We start from the raw sequence: 7,109 nt of genomic DNA, 5'->3' as shown, positions 1-7,109 counted from the left end.
AGGAGCAAGCATGAGGTCAGCAGGCACGCTCATTCTGGGCGGCCTGGCCCCCAGCCGCCTGGGTGCGTGCGCAAGGAGCTCCCAGGCCGTGCTGCCTGACATTTGTGATCGTTTAATGGAAATAAGTTCCATCTTGAAGCTCTGCTCAGCCTTTCATACAGCAGCCAAACTGTCTGCCCTGGACAGGACATAAATCCTGCTGGCGAGTCCCAGGGCCAGCTTGCCTCCTGGAGCTGGTTCCCTCCCAGAGCTCACCAGGGTACAGCTATTTGTACCCTAGTTTGAGAAAGGTCCTGGGGAACTGATTTGGTACAGGAGGGAGAGAGTACTGTACTGGGACCCTTCCAGAGGAGCAGCTTCGAGGCTGGGCAAGTTGCTTTGAGCTCTGAGTTTAACTCTGAGAGGATGACCAATACTTGCTTCTCTTATTCTAAGAATTAAAGGTCCTAACTGTGCTTGACACCTCAAAGATACATGGAAAGTGATTCTTTCCAGCATCCATGGACCGGCTATGTGACCTGGGGTGAGGCAAACAACTTCTCTGTGCTCCCATTTCATCACCTATAAAATGAGACCGTGGCAGTGCCCGTCACCTGTGGCGATCATGAGGATTAAACGCAGCCACGCATGTAAAGGGATGAGAACTGTGCCCGGCGCAGTAAGCACTCACATGTTAGCCATCGCTGTTGTTATTTCTTGGTAGGACACAGGTTTGGGAGTGAGGCATAGGAAATACAATACATGGGATGGTTTGGAGGCTAATCTTTTCCAGGCAGAGCTCAAAGCTGAGATGACTGTGGGTTTGGAGGAGAAAGAGGGCTGGTGGGAAGGCTGAGTTTCAGGCTGACCAATGATCTTGTCCCTTTCACAAAGGTGTACTGAGGTCCTATTATGTGGCAAACACTGGGCTAAAGATGTCAAGCTAACAGGGACATCTACTCAGGTTACTGGTCATTCATGTGACCTGCTAATTTTATTTTTCTCTTCACTGGGTTATCCATTTTTGAAAAGTCTTAGTGAAAGGCAAAAAGCTCATCGATGCTGTCCCAGCTGAGCTTCTGGGTGTACCTCAGTGGGACACCGGTCCTGGGTGCCATCTTCTTCCCAGGATCGTAGAGTCTTGCTCTCCTCTTTTCACCACCTTCCCCCTTTTCCCAGTCCCAGCTGAGACCCTGTTCCTTCTGTGACCTGATTCTTTGTCTATCACAGCATTATGGCACTATCTCGAAGTTTTCTGTTTACTTGTTCATGATCTACGATGGACAGGCACTGTCTCCCTTGCTCCCTCTCTTCCCCAGAACCTAGTAGATTCCTGGCATCAAGTAGATGCTTGACAAATATTTCTCAAACAAAAGGGTAAAGTATGGACTCTGGGTCTCTTGCCAGGGTTGGGACTGGGGTTCCTAAGAGGTGACCTACCCCTGCCTTCAACAGCCCCTCAGGCCTCTCCCCACTGAATATCTCCAGGGCCAACTTTTCACCATCTTTCTTAGACTTCTGTTCCAGTTTCTAGTCCTTTGTTGGTCAGGAAGGTTTTTTTTTTTTTCTATCATATGATTTTTTTTTTTTTAAATCATAGCTGTGTGCATTGGTATGATCATGGGGCATCATACACTCAATTCATAGACCATTTGACACTTTTTCATCACAATGGTTAACATAGCCTTCCTGGCATTATCTCAGTTACTGTGCCAAGACATTTACATTCTACATTTACCAAGTTTCGCAAATACCCCTGTAAGATGCACCACAGGTATAATCCCACCAATCCCCCTCCCTCTACCCATTGGTCAGGAAGTTGTTTGCAATATTTGCCTAAATCTCCAAGAATACCTGAAGTCTGTTGTCCCAGAGCCAGGCAGCATGGAGGTAGAGGGGTGTCCTTCCCAAGGGCTTCCCTGGTTTCCCCAAGGAAAAGACTGTGCAGGGGACCAGAACAGGAGGTGAGTTGGGGTGGGCACAGGTTGGAAATGGAATTGATAAGTGTCAAGCCCATGTACCTGAGGAAGTAGATTATAGTTGTAGTGAACAAGTATAGTTGCGTCTGACCTGAATTTTAAGAGCTTTGCTAGTGGAGAGACACTGATGACAAAGAAGGGTGAGGTTTCAGCCCTGGGCAGCCAGGCCTCCACGGGTACCGTAGGTGCCAGCTGGGTGTGTGATGTGAGGCATGAGATCCTGGAATACTTACCAGGAGCCGCAAAAGAAGCAAAGCTGGGCTGAGAGTTTCCAGACTCAGCCTTCCTGGGTAGGTTGGGAGGAGACAACCAGGCTAGCCTACTCAGACAGAGGACCCAGGACTACTCATCACGGGGTAGGCCAGCAAGAAGGGGCCCCCAGCAGGGGCTGCTGTGCAGGAAGGAAGGGCCGCTTCTGCAGTCCAGGTCATCTTCAAAAGCAGGGCCCTCCAAGCCAACTGTAGATGCGTCCTTGCCATCTTCACTGCCCTCACCCCAGTGTTCAATGCCACCTTTTCTACACGGGCTTTATGCCGGGCCCAGAGAGATGAAATAACTTCCTACGGGCCAGGGGGACGTCAGCCCAAACCCTTCTTCCCATGTCTCTGCTCCATAAAGAGCTGTTTCTAGCCTCTCTCTGGTTTTCCTGAAGTCAGGCTGGTTACTCTAGCAGAGAGGAGTGGGCCCAGATCTGGACCGGAAGCCTGTGACTTGCAGTCAAGTTCCAGCATTGTGGGTGGCACCTGTGGCTCAGTGGGTAGGGCACCAGCCCCATGTACTGAGGGTGGCTGGTTAAAACCTGGCCCTGGCCAAAACTGCAATAACAACAAAAATAGCCAGGCGTTGTGGCGGGCACCTATAGTCCCAGCTACACAGGAGGCTGAGGCAAGAGAATCGCCTAAGCCCAGGAGTTGGAGGTTACTGTGAGCTGTGATGCCACAGCACTTTACCAAGGTTGACAAATTGAGACAGAAAAAAAAAAAGTTCCAGCGTTGTGTGACTTTGGAGCAAGTCCCTTCTGAGTCCAGAATTATTTCACCTGCAGAAAGTGGGGGAGAACAGGGATTTTAAAAATATTTATTTTTGCAGTTTTTGACCAGGGCTGGGTTTGAACCTGCTATGTCCAGTATATGGGGCCAGCACCCTACTCCTTTGAGCCACAGGTGCCACCCTAAAAATCTTTATTTTTTAAAAAAATGTTTACTGGGCGGCGCCTGTGGCTCAAGGAGTAGGGCGCCGGTCCCATATGCCGGAGGTGGTGGGTTCAAACCCAGCCCCGGCCAAAAACCAAAAAAAAAAAAAAAAAAAGTTTACTATTTTTTTGAAAAAGAAGTAGTCCCCTTAGGATTTTGAAGAGAAACATGAGTTAGAATGTCCATATGTGAAATAAGGCAGGACTGCCCGTGGGAGCGGGGAGGCGGAGGCCCCACCTGCCCAACTCCCCATGCCTCTGAGCATCGACCTCTCCCATACGTGCAACCTGGAAGCTGCTGGACTTGCATGACCTCCAAGGGACTTCTTGCCTGCAAGTTCAAGGGGGATCCCAAGTGGGCCTGGACTGGGAAGTCCATGGGCATCCCAGGCCCACTGGTTGCCTAGAAAGATTCAACAGTGGGCACAGAGGAGGGTAGGCCCATTGTGTCTTTCTCCTGAAGAAGACACTTTACAAGTAGAACCAGCTGCCTGGGGAGGGTCCTGGCTGCAGCTGAAGGAGTGATATGACCCCACCCCCTCCCAAAGCTGTGCATGCCCGAGACTTTTGAAAGTCTGTCACCAGCCTTTCTTGGGAAGCTGTTGGGGACAAACTGCCTAGGGGCAGGGGACAATATGATGACCTTGGATGGGAGCAGAAAGGAGCAGGTGTGGAGAAAGGCACTGAACTTGTAACTCTTGCATAGAAGTCCTTGGTCCTTGGCCCAGCCTTGCTCTCTGCAGGGGGGTAGGCTGGAGAGCTCTAGGCTAGGCCCTGCCTCCAGCCCCTGCTCCGGAAACCCCCTCATTCCACGGTGTCTGCTTAATCCCTGTTAACAGTGGGCTGACCTCCCGCCTCCATGGCCTCACACTGGGCCTGCCCCAGATCCTCATAGGCCTCCTTCGAAAAATAAATAAATACTTTCTCCATTATCCCATTAGCAACTTCACAGGTTTTTCTGCTATTAGTTCCCAGCTCCAGTGAAAGTGGAAACACGTGTTCCAAGAGCCTCCGCTTGCCCAGCTTGCCCACCAGCTACTATGGTGCTGGTACTAAACTCAAGGTGGGACCTGTGTCCGTCCACCTGCAGCTGTCCATACTGGAGAGACAGGCTCAGGACCAGTTTGCCTGCCCTCAGGTTCTGCCAACTCCAGCATATACCAGGGGTCTCCACGTGTTGGGCAAAGAGCTGGGAGACACAGCTTCTGTGTGATGCTCCTCACTGGCTGTGTGTCTTCAGGCAAAGCTCTTTACCTCTCTGGATCTCAGGTTCTTTTATTTAAAATGGAGATCATGGGCAGCACCCATAGCTCAGTGGGTAGGGCACTGGCCACATACACTGAGGCTGGGGAGTTCGAACCCGGCCTGGACCAGCTAAAACAACAATGACAACTGCAACAACAACAAAACAATAGCCGGGCGTTGTGGCGGGCGCCTGTAGTACCAGCTGCTTGGAAGACTGAGGCAAGAGAATCGCTTAAGCCTAAGAGTTTGAGGTTGCTGTGAGCTGTGATGCCACGGTACTCTACCCAGGGCGACAGCTTGAGACTCTGTCTCAAAAAAAAGTAAATAAAATAAAATGGAGATCATAATTCTCGTCTTGAAGGGTAAGAAGATCCAAATAATCTGAGAGAACAAGGAAGGGGTCTTCAAAGGCACCAGTGCCTTCACTTCCCATGACCATCTATCTCTGAGAAGGCTCTGGGATGCCAGGCCATTGGTTTCTCCAGATGGGGCAGTGAACTGCTGAGCTGGCTGCAACTAACATCCCCTCAATGCCCAGTTCAGGCCCTAGTGCAGAGCAGAGCCAAGCTGGGGGCTGTGAATGTATCTGTCCCCTCTTTCTACCTCTTGGCCCCTTCTCACTTCCTCTGCCTGTGACCCCAGGTAGGCAGTGTCCAGGGCTGTGGATGGTTTTTGGTTGCCCACTGGACATCCTGGGCAGGCAGGCAGTTGGTCTGAGCACAGCCAGACGGCAGCCGGGCTCTGTCAGCAGAACTTTGCACTCACCACTCTGCCTTCCCATTGTAACCAATAGGGCTGAGTTCTCCATCGCTTGGCTCCCACTCTTACAACTGTGCCCACAACCTGAGTCTTGCTTCACTTCATTTTGTCCTTGAGACAGGAAGGGTGTCTCATTTCTGGGCAAGCCCTGGAGTCAGTTCCATTCCCTACCAAATCTGAATTGTGGCTCTCTTAAGGATTGGCTGTAACCTTAGATGAGTAACCTAACTTCTCTGTACCTCTAATTTTCTCATCTTTAAAGTGTAGTGGCACATGACATTGCTTGAGGGTCTAGTGGGACATTAGCACAGTGCCTGGCACTTCGTAAGCTCTCCGAAGAACTGGTTGTCGTTATGACTCCCCAGGGTCCCTGGGCTGCAGAGCAGGCCTGGTGGAACGTGGCGGCAGCAAATGAGCATGTGAGTGCATGCTCAGTCCCAGGCCCCAGGTTCCTGGCTGGGTGGCAGATGCTGTTGGCTCTGCCAGAGTGTGGTTTCCCACCATGGGAAAAGCTGTCCAGACACATGGGAGCAGCAGGATGACTACGCCTGGGCAGACAGGAGCCCGGAGCACATTCCTGGGTGGAGAGCTGGATGGGTCACCTGCACCATGGGACTTGGCCAAATGTCCTGTCTGATGAGTTTAGCTGCATCTTAGCAGCTGCACTGCTTCTCTCTGTGGGTCCCTTTCAGCCATTCTGCAGGAGCCAGGCTTCTTTTCCCTGTCCCCTGAGATGTTCCCTCACGCCCACCAACCAGCAGCTCTCAACCCCTTGGTTGGACCAATGGGTGCTTCTTTTTTGCCCTGCTTGAATGAGCCACCCTGGAGGGAGAGAGTGCTATGACCTGCTCTCTCTGTCTTGGCCAATGCTGGTCCTCAAGAGGCAGAGGCAGAGGCAGGCTAGCTCTCTCCCACCAGGGCTGACTGAGCACTTTGGCATCAGGCACCTTGCTAGGTGACATGGATGGGCAGGCCCAGCCCCCTCAACACTGGTGCTGGTGGGGGCTGGACATGGAGAGGTGGGGGTGCTTCACTGCCTGACCTCCTGTGAGTCCAGGGCTGAAGTTCTGTGATTGATTCTCCCCTCTGAGCTCTGAGCTGCTCTCCTGGGAAAGCTGCAGGTCTGGGTCAAGGGGAGGGAGTCTGGTATGGACCATATTCAGGGCCGGATTAGCTGGGGGAACTGCTCCCACCAGCAGGGAGGGGAGAAATAAAGCCTGTGAGCTGGAGAAGGGGGGGCTCAGCACTGAGACATTCCCTCCCCTGACCCTAGGCCCGTTTGGAGCCCTGTCTGTGGTGGGGGGAAGGGGCTGCCACCTTTCCCAGGGTACTGGCCGGCCCTGGAGCCCAGCACTTTCTCAGGCTCTTTATTAAATTTCTCAGGAGCAAGAGGGGAGGTTATCCCTCCCTTTCTTCCCTGGCTCCCCTCCTTTTGTCTCCCTCTCCAGGAGGGTTGAGAAGGAGCTTTTCTCATTATTGTGGTTATTAAAAAATAAATGAGACAGACAGAGACACAGAGGGAGAGACTGAGAGACAGAGGCCAGCAAAGGGAGACAAAGACAGACAGGTAGACAAGGGAGCTGGGAAGATGGAGACAGAGGAGACTGAGAGAGCAAGAGAAATGGAAGAGAGATTCAGGGCAGCTTGGAGGAGTGGGAAGAACGGAGGCTACCTGGCCGTGTTGATAAGCTACCTCATCTGCCTGCGTCTCGGTTTCCTCGCCTGCAAAATGGAAGTGATAATCCTCACTTGATAGTGTCACCGTGATGCTTCGAAATAATGCACAAGACTGAGTGTGAAGTTTGGAACTTAATAGGGGCTCAAAATACGGCTTTATACAGTACAGGTGGCATATGTGTATGTACATACATATATAGGGTGAAGAGAGTGATAGAAAGGACAAAAGGTGCAGATAGCTCAGCAGTGCCTGAGCTGGAGACAGCCTTGGCCACCCA

This window comes from Nycticebus coucang, chromosome 22 (assembly GCF_027406575.1).
Source record: "Nycticebus coucang isolate mNycCou1 chromosome 22, mNycCou1.pri, whole genome shotgun sequence".
In the NCBI taxonomy this organism is placed as follows: Eukaryota; Metazoa; Chordata; class Mammalia; order Primates; family Lorisidae; genus Nycticebus; species Nycticebus coucang.
This window is presented reverse-complemented; position numbering follows the sequence as displayed.